The sequence below is a fragment of the Aotus nancymaae genome, unplaced genomic scaffold (genome assembly GCF_030222135.1).
Source record: "Aotus nancymaae isolate 86718 unplaced genomic scaffold, 86718_ANA_hifiasm-v0.15.2.pri h1tg000011l, whole genome shotgun sequence".
Taxonomy (NCBI): Eukaryota; Metazoa; Chordata; class Mammalia; order Primates; family Aotidae; genus Aotus; species Aotus nancymaae.
Genome location: NW_026988422.1, coordinates 79,411,267 through 79,425,182, shown reverse-complemented (window position 1 = coordinate 79,425,182; position 13,916 = coordinate 79,411,267).

Here is a 13,916-nt window from a genome sequence, read left to right as displayed (position 1 = left end):
AAAAAAAGTAAAACCGAATTTACTAATCCCTGCTGTTAAGCCACATCCAAACAGAACTCTAAAGAGAAACATTCAAGCAATTTACGTGATGCTATTTATATACAGATCTCCCATGCACCTCTGAATGTAACATTTAAATATTTTGCAACACGATGGCTGAGAGTGGCTCAAACCTGGGCATGGTGGCCCATGGCTGTAGCCCTAGATACGACTTAGGAGACGGAGACAGGAGGATAACTTGAGCCCAGGAGTTCTAGCCCAGCCCAGAAAACATAACACGACCCTGTTTCTTTAAAAAGAAAAGTCAGGGAGCTGTCAGGGAGCTCACTGATAATTTATTTTGGTGCTATCAACAACTGCTATCAAAACACTACTACAAAATCCAAAATTATATCTATTGCCAGACCTTTCTCCTTACTTCCGAACTCATTTACCAAACTGCCTCCCCCACCTCCACAACTCAACTTGAATGTCAACTTGAAATTAATTAATTAATTTCTTTGCTATTAGATTGGCTTTCCTCTAACATCTAAAGACTTGTCTTAAATTCTTACTTCATGTTATTAGCATCAAATCTGAAGGGATCTAGTGTAGGAGCTCTTTGACATAAGAAACACGTGTTTTTGAGAAATCACACAAAGTGAAATAATTACCATAGCTGTAAAAAGAAATATGCCCATAAATAAATAACAGCAGCACAGTTTACAATAGCAAAGACCTGGAACCAACCCAAATGCCCATCGATGATAGACTGGACAGGAAAAATGTGGCACATATACACCATGGAATATTATGCAGCCATCAAAAACGATGAGTTTGCGTCCTTTGTAGGGACATGGATGAACCTGGAAACCATCGTTCTCAGCAAACTGACACAAGAACAGAAAATCAAACACCACATGTTCTCACTCATAGGTGGGTGTTGAACAATGAGAACACATGGACACAGGGAGGGGAGCACTATACACTGGGGTCTGTTGGGGGGGACAGGGGGGGATAGAGGGGGGTGGGGAGTTGGGGAGAGATAGCATGGGGAGAAATGCCAGATATAGGTGAAGGGGAGGAAGGCAGCAAATCACACTGCCACATATGTACCTATGCAACAACCTTGCATGTTTTTCACATGTACCCCAAAACCCAAAATGCAATAAAAATAAAATAAAATAAAATAAAATAAAAAAAATAACAGTAAAGATTAGAGGCTTTCAGTCATACTAGAGAGTGATGTTAAATCAAATTATTCTGTTACTTCAACAAGAAAATATATAAACCTAATTCTGACAAACTTTCTATAAAACAAAAAAGAACGCTTTGTTGGGGTTGAGAGTGAAAACTGCAAGTTTTAGAAAGAGGTGAGACCAACTGCAGAATGTGCTCATCACGCATCACCAAGGCTGTCCCAATCGCACCCTCTGCCTCATCATCCCCCTTATTCCACTTAATTCTTTCCCAGACCACAACACTTTCTTACCTAGTAAATATCTCCTACTTACTACAGATTTCCCCACCAGATTAAATGCTCCAGAACGCATGGGGCAGGGCACTGTCTTCCACACTGCCCAGTTTCCAACACCTGACTCACAGGTACCAAATGACTTCAGGATTATGAGGTTGGAAGTAGTGATTATTTCCTCAATACTTGCAGTGGTTCACAGCAATGAAAATCCTAAGATTTCCTTTCCCCTTTCGGGGACCATAAAGAAAGCAGCAATACTGTCAGAGGCATTTGAACCACAGCAACTCCATCTAAAATAGGAGCTGGGTACAATGAGGCTGAGACCTACTGAGTTGCATTCTCAGATAGTTAAGGCATTCTAAGTCACAGGGTGAGGAAGGAGGTCAGCACAAGATACAGTTCATAAAGACCTTGCTGATAAAATGGGTTGCAGCAAAGCGGCCAGCCAAAACCAAGATAGTGACGAGAGTGGCCTCTGGTCATCCTCACTGCTACTACACTCCCACCAACACCATGACAGTTTGCAAATGCCATGGCAACGTCTCAAAAGGGGAAGCATACAAATAATCCATTCCTGGCCAGGCACAGTGGCTCACACCTGTAATCCCAGCACTCTGGGAGGCCAAGGTAGGTGGATCACCTTAGGTCAGGAGTTTCAGAGCAGCCTGACCAACATGGTGGAACCCCCATCTCTACTACAAATAAAAAATAAAATTAGCTGGGTGTGCTGGTGCACACCTGTGATCCCAGCTACTTGGGAGGCTGAGGCAGGAGAATCACTTGAGAACCTGCTTGAGAAGTAAACAAGACAGGTATGATCTGGGCTGTCAGGGCCACTGTGCTGAAGCAGGAGGAAAAAGTCAGCCAGCAACGCTCTGTGAAAAATGAAAGGAGGATGAGTCAGTGAGCCTCGAGGCTGAGGTGAGACGGTGCTCAGTGAAGACCTCTCCAGCATGGTGACATTTCAACTGTGATGCTAATAGAAAGGAGAAGCACAGAAAGCCCTCAACTAACAGCATTCCACAAACACCAGCCCTCAGTGCAACAGTGCCAGGAGGCTGTGACCTGAGAGGAAGAGAGGCACACAAATGACCAGAGTGGCTGGCACAGAGCAAGCAATCAACAGAGGGCATGTGGAAAAAGCAGAGGAATGGCAGAGAGCAGCTCACCCATGCCCCTGCAGATCCAATCAGGGGCTGTGAGGTTTACTCCAAGTACAGTGGAAGCCACTACAGATGACAGTCCAGAGAATGACAGGCTCCACCTCCTACTTTCAATGAGCCTGACCTGGCTGCTCTGTGGCATGGCTCTAACTGAGCATTGGAGGGCAGTGAAGGAGGATGGGGTAGAACCTGGGCTTTGTGTTTGGGCAGAGTCAGCAGGTCTTGCTAGGCTGGATACGGGAAGGGAGACAATCATACCTCAGGGTAACTCCTGGGCATCTGGCTTGGGCAGCTGGTAGACCCTGAGAGGAGCTCATGGAGAGGGAAATGGGGACTTTGCCTGGGACACAAGAAGCCTGAGGAGGGGTCAAGCAGATAGGTAAATATAGAGGTCTGGTATGAGGAGCATCTTCAGGGCCAGGAATGAGAGTCTCAAAGACACAGACAATATAATACTTTCAAGAGGTGGGCAGGGTGGGATTATCTGTAAGTAAGACACAGTACGAAGAGAGAAAGAGGCTGGGCAAAGTGGCTCGTGCCTGTAATCTGAGCACTTTGGGAGGCCAAGGCAGGTGGATCACAAGGTCAGGAGTTCGAGACCAGCCTGGCCAACATGGTGAAACCTCACCTCTACTAAAAAAATAGAAAAATTAGCCAGGCATAGTGGCAGACATCTGTAATCCCAGCTACTCAGGAGGCTGAGGCAGGAGAATCACTTGAACCAGGGAGGCAGAGGTTGCAGTGAGCCAAGACTGTGCCACTGCACTCCAGCCTGGGTGACAAGAGGAAGATTCTATCTCAAAAAAAAAAAAAGAAAGAAAGAAAGAAAGAAAGAAAGAAAGAAAGAAAGAAAGAGGGCTTAGGATGAAGCTGCCAGCTGGCACTCTCCAGTGTAGAGAGGATGAGGGCAGGGGCCTCAAGAGACTGAAAATGAGACAGAGAGGAGCCAAGAAAGAGTCCACAAGATTTGAACATTTTTATAAAAAATGGGGGGACAGAGAACAATAACCTAGAATTCTGCTGAGAAGCAGAATTAAAATGGGGCAGAGGAGCAACTCTGGGTGGCAAAAGGTGTTGAATAAAAAATTAAAACTAAGTATTTTGAAGTGTTGATGAAGTATTTAAGGAACACGATAGAAAAGAAAGGTTGGCTGAGGTCGTACCTTCAAATGCCCGGTGGTGGCTACTGACAAAGCTCTCTCTGTTACTACAGAGTGGCACCCAGGCACAGGTAAAGTCCAAAGAAAAGAGGCTTCCCAATGGTGTCAATCCTCCTGCAGAAAACCTTTGACTGTACAGAAAAATCTACTCAGTAAAAAGCATATGTGGTTCCATTACCCGACTCTCTCCTCTTATGTAGGATTAAAATTTCCATAATCTATGCATATTAAAAACTGTAGGATGGCTAAGCATGGTGGCTCACATCTGTAATCCCAGCACTTTGGGATGCTGAGGCAGCTGAACCACCTGAGGTTAGGAGTTTGAGACCAGCCTGACCAACAAGGCAAAGCCCTGTCTCTACTGAAAATATAAAATTAGCCAAGCGTGGTGGTCACGCCTATAATCCCAGCTAGTCGGGAGGCTGAGGCAGGAGAATCACTTGAAACTGGGAGGCAGAGTTTGCAGTGAACTGAGATCCTGCCACTGCACTCCAGCCTGGGTGACAGAATGAGACTCTATCTAAATAATAAAAAAAAAAAGTCAGAGAGTCCAGGTGTAGTGGCTCATGCCTGTAATCCCAACATGTTGGGAGGAGGGGGAATCAACTCAGGTCAGAAGTTTTAGGCTAGCATGGCCCAAATGATGAAACCCCAACTCTACTAAAAATACAAATATTAGCCAGGCATGGTGGCAGGTGCCTACAATCCCAGCTATTTGAAAGGCTGAGGCAAGACAATTGCTTGAACCTGGGAGGTGAAGGTTGCAGTGAGCCAAGACAGTGCCACTCTGCACTCCAGCCTGAGCAACAACACTGAAACTCCATCACCAAAAAAAAAAAAAAAAACAAAAAAAAACCAGTAAGAGAAAACTGGAGCTGAGTCCTACTCATTGTATTTACTTTCCTAAGATAAAACATTATAAAAAAATATTACCACCAGGTGTGGTGGCTCACATCTGCAATGCCAGCACTTTGGGAGGCCAAAATGTGGGAATCACAGAATGAGGAGTTCAAGACAAGCCTGGCCAACATGGTGAAATCCATCTCTACCAAAAAAGTATAAAAATTAGCTATACATGGTGGTGTGCGCCTGTAATCTCAGCTACTCGGGAGAGTGAGGCAAGAAAATTACTTGAATCCGGGAGGTGGAGGCTGCAGAGAGCCACTGTACTCCAGCCTGGGTGACAGAGCAAGACTCCATAGAAAGAAAACAAAACAAAACAAAACAAAAGACATTACTCAGTAATATACTTTAAAGGAGAAAAAAAGGCTTACCAAATTTTTTTGCAGAAAAGCTGATCCACTGTCTTTCTTAATTTGGTGATTCTGGCACATCATTCTTCCTTTACTGTCGAAATCACAAAAATACGAGTTTTCTCAATGTAATGGGTTTACTAACTTGGGATGTTAAATATTATTATTATTATTATTGTTTTAAGACGGAGTTTCGCCATGTTGGTCAGGCTGGTCTTGAACTCCCGACCTCAGGTGATCCAACCACCTTGGCCTTCAAAGTGTTACACACCTTAATTACAGGTGTGAGCCACCATGCCCGGCCGAAATACTATTATTATAAAATAGGCAGTATTTTTTCTTTCCTGTGACTGAAACTATTTCTAAGATTCCAGAATGTACTTATTACTGAAACAATGCTAACACTGAACAAAAAAAGGAAGAACCAGACATTCATTAAAGCTGGAAAAAAGCAGAACTCAGTGTGCTCAAGAACAGTTACCAGGCCAGGCAAAGTGGCTCACACCTGTAATCCTAGCACTTTGGGAGGCTAAAGCAGGCAGATCACCTGAGGTCAGGAGTTCAAGACCAGCCTGGCCAACATGGTGAAACCCCCATCCCTACCACAAATACAAAAATTAGGCAGCCATGGTGGCAGGTGCCTGTAATCCCAGCTACTTGAAACATGAAGTAGGAAGATTTGCTTGAACCCAGAAGGTGGGAGGATACAGCAAGCTGAGATCATGCCACTGCACTCCAGCATGGGCAACCCAGCACAACTCCATCTCAATAAATAAATAAATAAACAGCTAGCAGGCGACATTTGCTATGGGGAGACTAGGGACATGATCTTGCTGGCAATCCTCCCATTTTAGTAAATCTAAACAGTTTAATTCCATTCTGTTTTGTCCCCACACCTCGCCAGAGCCAAAACTAGTGAGAAAACACATCTAACAATGAAGACATGATATGCATGGCTCCATACGCTAAAAGGAAACCTTCTTATGTTCTGGGTATCACGAGCATTTGATGAATGCTTGTTCAGTTGACTGGCATAGACTTGGACAATAAACTGTTCAATGCACTGTGCCAAATAAATCTTGCATCTGAGAAGTAGGACAAAGATTGTTATTTTACTGCTGTCTACCCATTAATCCAGTATCTACATGTATTTATAATGGGTTAATACAAAGAAAATAAGTTGACTGTTTTAGAGAGTATTCTCTTATCCTGGAAAACATGAATTCTCTTATCCTGGAAAACAATTAATAGTTAGAGACATATTATTTAATGTGGAAGGTACCATTAAAGAAATCAATGTTAATTATTAAATAATTATTGCACATAATCTTCTCATCTGACTTAAGACTGAAGACGTGCCTCCTGAAGCTGGTTTATCAAGCTGCAAATCTTCAGTTATTGAATTCATAAGTTCATGTCTGAAAGGTGAGAATATTTAATATTCACTAGGCAGTATTTAGCAAAGTAATATCCATTAGTACACATTTAATATTTAATCACCAAGGGTGGTTTTGAAAAGAAAAGACAGGCTGGGCACAGTAACTCCTGCCTGTAATTCCAACACTTTGGAAAGCTGAGGCAGACAGATCACAAGGTCAAAAGTTTGAGACCAACCAGGCCAACATGGTAAAACCCCATCTCCACTAAAAATACAAACCTTACCTGGGTGTGGTGGCAGGCACCTGGAATCGCAGCTACTCAGGAGGCTGAGCTGGAGAATTGCTTGCACCCAAGAGGGGGAGGTTGCAGTGAGCTGAGATCGCATCACTGCACTACATAGCCTGGGTGACAGAGAAAGACTCCCTCTCAGAAAAAAATTAAGAAAAGGCAATCTGAATGCTTGAGCACAACTAAATCTTCAGTTGAGGTTTCTAAAGAGTAACAAAAAAAATAATTGCAAATTGTCTCATAAGTTGCTTCATGGAGCATGTGTCCTCACAATTAAAGTGGCAACTTGGCAACACACAGCTCTTTGAAGCACACTACAAAATCTTAAATGGAATCCTTTAATATTGCATTGTATTCAAGGCTATCTTCCTCTACATATCTACAAAAACAATCATATATTCCCACATATGCTTTGAAAATCTCAGGCCTAAAAGCAAGACATGGATACTCTTTTCTTCAGCAAAAGTAGCACAACATTGTAAAAGAAAATGTAAGTTGCATGCCAGTCAGGTGTGGGCGGTGTTCATGTTTCAAAAGCTAACACTGGCATGACTGACTCAAAGTTGGACCCAGATAAATTAAAAAGGGGAAGATGAAAAATACATAAAACAGGCTGGGCACAGTGGCTCATGCCTGTAATCCCAGCACTTTGGGAGGCCAAGGAAGGTGTATCACAAGGTCAGGATTTTGAGGCCAACCTGGCCCATATGGAGACTGAGGCAGGAGAATTGCTTGAACCCAGGAGGCAGAGGTTGAAGTGAGCTGAGATCATGCGACTACACTCCAGCCAAGGCAACAAGAGTGAAAACTCTGTCTCACAAAGGAAAAAACATTCCTTCTACATAAAGATCTTCAACATGAGACTGGAGAAAAGGGGTATAGGATCATCAACAGACCATTGGCTTTTGCTGTTTGAGCTATCAGGACAAAAAGAAAAAGGGAGATCATTTAAACACAATCTGTATTGCTCTTTAACTTTTTATTTTTCAGATGGAGTCTCACTCTGTCACCAGGCTGAAGTGAAGCAGCACAATCTCAGCTCACTGCAACCTCCGTGTCCCGGGTTCAAGTGATTCTCCTGCCTAAGCCTCCTGAGTAGCTGGGACTACACGTGCCCGCTACCATGCTCAGCTAATTTTTATACTTTTAGTAGAGACGGAATTTCACCATGTTTGCCAGGATGGTCTCGATCTCCTGACCTCGTGATCCACCCACCTTGGCCTCCCAAAGTGCTGGGATTACAGGCATGAGTCACTGAGCCAGGCATTGGTCTTTAACTTTTATAATTTCATCTTTACTTCTGTTATTGTAATTCAGTCCAAAGAAAAACAGTGTGAGGAAAATAAAAATAACACCAAAAATGCTAATATTCTATTCATCAAAGTTCGCAGTGAAATATCCCACTACAGCCAGGCAGGGTGACTTACCCCTGTAATCCTAGCACTTGGGAGGCCAAGGCAGGTGAATCGCCTGAGGTCAGGAATTGGAGACCAGGCTGGCCAACGTGGCAAAACCGCATCTCTATGAAAAATACCAAAATTAGCCAGTTGTGGTGGTGAGTGCTTGTAATCTTAGCTACTTGGGAAGCTGAGATAGGAGAATCACCTAAACCCAGGAGGCAGAGGTTGCAGTGAGCTAAGATCACCCCATTGCACTCTAGCATGGGTGACAAGAGCAAAACTCCAGCTCAAAAAGAAAAGAAAAGAAAAGATAGGTAGATCCCATTACATTAAGGCAATGTAGATACAGCCAGACTTTCTAGAGAAATCTGAACCACATTATAAAGTGAGAAAAACATACCAGCTAATATTATTTAATACATACAGTACTAAATGGAAGAGGTAATATTTTCAAAACAGAAATATCAGTGTAACCTTATTGGACTTATAAAAATAATTTTTTTAATAACGGAAACAGAAGATTCCCTGAACTGCAACTTTTAAGCTAGCATTTATTTACTCAAGATTCAACTAAGATAACAGCTATAAAAAGTCAAGAGCTGGGCTGGGCATGGTGGCTCATGCCTGTAATCCCAACATTTTGGGAAGCTGAGGCAGGTAAATCACCTGAGGTAGACCATTCCAGACTAGCCTGACCAACATGAAAAAAACCCATCTCTAAGAAAATATAAAATTAACTGTGGCATATGCCTGTAATCCCAGCTACTCTGGAGGCTGAGGCAGAAGAATAGCTTGAACCCAGGAAGCAGAGGTTGCAGTGAGTTGAGGTTGAGCTATTGCCCTACAGCCTGGGCAACAGGAGCAAAACTCCATCTCAAAAAAAAAAAAAGTCAAGAGCTACCCAAGAGGGGGTGGCTCACACCTGTAACCCCAGCACTGTGGTAGGCCAAGGTGGCTGGATCACCTGAGGTCAGGAGTCCGAGACCAGCCTGGCCAACACGGTGAAACCCCATCTCTACTAAAAATAAAAAAAGTAGTCAGGCATGGTGGCACTCACCTGTAGTCCTAGCTACTAGGGAGGCTGAGGCAAGAGGATCGATTCAACCTGAGAAGTGGAAGTTTTGGTCAGCTGAGATCACACCACTGCACTCCAGCCTGAGTGAAAGAGCAAGTCGAGGGCATGGGGAGTATTAAAATCAAACATAACCAACAGTCTCCCATCAAAACAGCTCCATTTCTTTGCTATCATTATGTGTTAAGGTCTATGCTAAACACTGATATTTGTACTAATGTTTCAAGTGCACTATACAGCACATTAGTGCTTAGATTTCATATCCTTTGCTGTACACTAAACTTGAATATCATACTTTCATATTACAAAAAAATAACTTTCCCTAAGGCAATTACCATTAATATTGCTTTAAAATTATAAAATGTGAAGATTGTTTTTATAATTTCACATTTTATAATTTCACAACAGATGAACCTTGTTGTCTTTAAACAAAATAATCTAATAAACCACCATCACAACAAAAGCCCCACAACATAATCAGTTTCAACTTCTAAAAGCACTGACATTTATAAAAATTGTCAGTCAATTTATAAAACAGTGAATTCATAAAACTTTAATAGCAAATGATTTTTACTCAGAATAGCACTAAATTAACAATATCATAAAAACATAGGCCAGGTGTAGTGGCTCACACCTGAAATTCCAGCACTTTGGGAGGCCAAGCCAGGTGGATCACTTGAGGTCAGGAGTTCAAAACCACTCTGGCCAACATGGTGAAACCCTGTCTCTACTAAAAATACACAAGTTAGCTAAGCATGGTGGTGCACGCCTATAATCCCCGCTACTTGGGAGGCTGAGGCAGAAGAATTGCTTGAAACCATGAGGCAGAGGTGGCAGTGAGCCAAGATCTCATGCCACTGCAGTCCAGTTTGTGCAACAGAGCAAGATTCTGTCTCAAAAAATAAATAAATAAGTAAATAAAAACATAAGGAAGATGCATTTATTGTGTATTTATATACCTGGTATTATGTGAAGCACTGTAGCATGTTATCAAATCTTCGAGAGAGATCTTCAGTTCTCACAACCACAAAAGAGCATACTAAGGCTCAGACAGGATAAGAGACTTGGCCAAGCTGACCTCATGATCTGCCCGCCTTGGCATGAGCCACTATGCCCGACCTAATACCGAATTTAACAAAGCAGATAAAGAGAAACAGTTAAAAAGAAAAACAATATTAATTCAATCCCCAAGATCCAGGGCTTTGCAATAAATATGTAAGTAAATCCCCAATATCCATGCTGAAAGTTTAAAAGAAATGCTAACCGATAATTTAAGAGATACAACTTTTCCTTAGCTTTGCAATAATCTAGAAACAAAGAATGTTTCTAATATTTAGACAGACACTACAAGATGAACAGTGACTCCACCGTGTAAACACTCATGAACAAAGTATTACAGGACTTTTCCAGTTTAGACATACCATATTTTCTTTCAGATAATTCTTCCATGTGTTTACATAGATCAGTGATACGATCATTCCATTTCTCTGAAAATTGAGCAAAGGTTGATTGTCAATAATATGTCCCTATATCAGAGCAACATTAACATATGATGACTTATTTCCTGTATTTTACATCTCAACAGTCCATATCATTTTACTGCCTTTGAAAAAATTTTTCCCTTTTTTGGTGGTTCTTATAATTAGTTTAATTGGACACTGTAAGAGAAGTTTTAAAGTCTAGTACCTCTTTTTATCCTTTTAATTTCTGAAAAGGAGGAGGGCAGAAAAGATCAATCAAATTAAATAAGACAACAAGGAGGCCACAATGAGAATGTCTCCAAGGGGCTTTTAGCAAACTTCCTAAAACGTGTCTCAGCTGTGTGGAAATAAGACTTTACAGCAGCCAGCGAGGTGATGCAGGCCTGTAATCCTAGCACTTAGGGAGCAGAGTTAAGTGGATCGCTTTGAGTTGAGGGCAACCTAGCAGAAACTTCTGTCCCCTTCCCCACCTTCCACTACCCCCTCCATTTCCCCATCTCCTCCAAAAATACAAAACTTAGCCAGACATGGTGGCAGGCACCTGTAGTCCCAGCTACTCAAGAGGTTGAGGTAGAAGAATCACTTGAACCCAGGAGACAAATGTTGCAGGGAACGGAGACTGCAGCCAGCCTGTGCAAAAGAGCAAGACTCCATCTCAAAAAAGAAAGAAACAAGTTTAAGAGGAAGCCCAAAGCAAAAATCCCAACCCTTTTTCTACCAATCACTGAAACAGCAGGAAGGTGTAATAGTTTTGCAGCATACCTGTAATTGACTGACAGTGACCCCCCAAGATGCTCATAACCTAATCCCAGGAACCGGTGAACATGACCTCATATGGTAAAAGGGACTTTGCAGATATAATGAAGTTAAGGATTTTTGGCAAGGAAGATTATTCTGGCTTGTCACAGTGGGGTTGATGTACTCACCCAGATCCTTATCAGAGCAGAGCAGGTGATGGAGAGTGATGGGAAGTGTAGTGATGGAAGCAGGAACCTCGAGTCATTCAAGAAGGGCAGCACAGCTGGGAGTGCAGGACGCCTCCAGGGCCAGGAAACTCATTCTCCTACAGAGCCTCAGAAGATACCTGCCCTGCTCCCACCTTGAGTCAGTGGGACTGACTTTAGAATTCTGGCCTTCAGAACTGTAAGGGAATACATCTGTGTTGCTTTTTTTTTTTTTTTTTTTTTTTTTTTTTGAGACAGAGTTGCACTCTTTTTACCCAGGCTGGAATGCGATGGCACGATCTCGGCTCACTGCAACGTCCGCCTTCCAGGTTGAAGCAATTCTCCTGCCTCAGCCTCCTGAGTAGCTGGGATTACAGCCATGCACTACCATGCCCAGCTATTTTTGTATTTTTAGTAGAGATGGAGTTTCTCCATGTTGGTCAGGCTGGTCTCGAACTCCCAACCTCAGGTGATCCGCCCACCTCACCCTCCCAAAGTGCTGGATTACAGGTGTGAGCCACCACGCCCAGCTACATCTATGTTGTTTTAAGCCCTAATTGTGTGGTAATTTGTTGTAGCAGAAACAGGAAACTAGTATCGTATAGTGAAGCCTCAAAACCCACCTGAAGGGGCTGGGTGCAGTGGTTCAGGCCTGTAATCCCAGCATTTTGGGAGATCAAAGTGGTAGATCACTTGAGGTCAGAAGTTTGAGACCAGCCTGGTCAACATGGTGAAACGCCATCTCTGCAAAAAAACTAGCTGGTGTGGTGGCACATGCCTGTAATCTCAGCTACTTAGGAGGCTAAGACATGGGAACTGTTTGAACCTGAAGAGGGGGAGGCGGAGGTTGTAGTGAGCCAAAATTGTGCCACTGCACTCCAGCCTGGGTGAGAGAGCCAGACTCCATCTCAAAACAAACAAACAACCCCACCTGAAGAAAGTTTCCAGTTCTGTCAGCAGTCCCCCACCCAACCCCCAGAATTAGACATTTCTTCTTCAGGGTTTTTTCTTTTTCTTTCTTTTTTTTTTTTTTTGAGATGGAGTCTCACTCTGTTGCCCAAGCTAGAGTGCAGTGGCGTGATCTTGGCTCCCTGCAAACTCTGCCTGCCTGGATCAAGCCATTCTCCTGTCTCAGCCTCCTGAGTAGCTGAGATTAGAGGCAAGTGCCACCACACCTGGCTAATTTTTGTGTTTTTAGTAGAGACGTGGTTTTGCCATGTTGCCCAGGCTCTACTCAAACTCCTGGCCTCAAGTGATCCACCTGTCTCAGCTTCCCAAAGTGCTGGGATTACAGGTGTGAGCCATGGCACTCAGCACTCACCAAGGCCTTTGATAGCATGCTTTTCCAGGTGATCAGTCCCTGTCTGGTCTGGCTCTGCCACACTCTCCACCACACCAAGGTGGAAGGAATCCTTAGCTACTTTTCAGAAGAGAAGAGTGTGTACTTAAATCCCAGCTCGGTATGGTTCAGGTCTGCATTTAACTCATGGAACCTGGCTGCTCCCCAGGCCCTGGAGAAAAATAGGGTCTCTCTGTGGGTATGATACAGGATGAGCCAAGATCATGCCACTGCACTCCAGCCTGGGCTACAACAGCGAGACTCCATCTCAAAAAAACAAAAACAAAACAAAACAAAAAAAAACAGACTCCATCTAAAAGAAAAACAAAGACAAAACAAAAACAAATGTGGCATGGCAAAGAAAATAACTACTGTGTTCAAGACAGTTTCACAGAAAATAAAAGACAATACAATAAGCTGTCTTTTTAGATTAGTATAATTGTTATTCTTATTTTACAGTTAAAAAAATGAGCTCAGGGCAAGTGTGGTGGCTCACACCTGTAATCACAGCATTTTGGGAGGCTAAGACAGGTGGATCATGAGGTCAAGAGATCAAGACGATCCTTGCTAAAATGGTGAAACCCCATCTCTACTAAAAATACAAAAATTAGCTGGATGTGGTGGCACGTGCCTGTAGTCCAAGCTACTCAGGAGGCTGAGGCAGGAGAATTGCTTGAACCCAAGAGGTGGAGGTTGCAGTGATTCAAGATGACACCACTGCAAAAGAGCAAGACCCCGTCTCTAAAAAATAAAAAATAAATAAGTAAAAGAGAAACAGGCTCAGAGAATGTTATTTGATTGGACCATGTTGCATGTCTGGACAGTGAAGCTGAGATCAGACTTCATGTGTAACTCCCCTAGCCTACCAGGGCGCCTCTCATAAAGGGAAGATAGATAAATTTGGCCTAATATACAAAGATGCTGGAACAGTCAATTCTACATACAGTACTTCCATGTTCATCAAGGGAAACCTTAAGGGA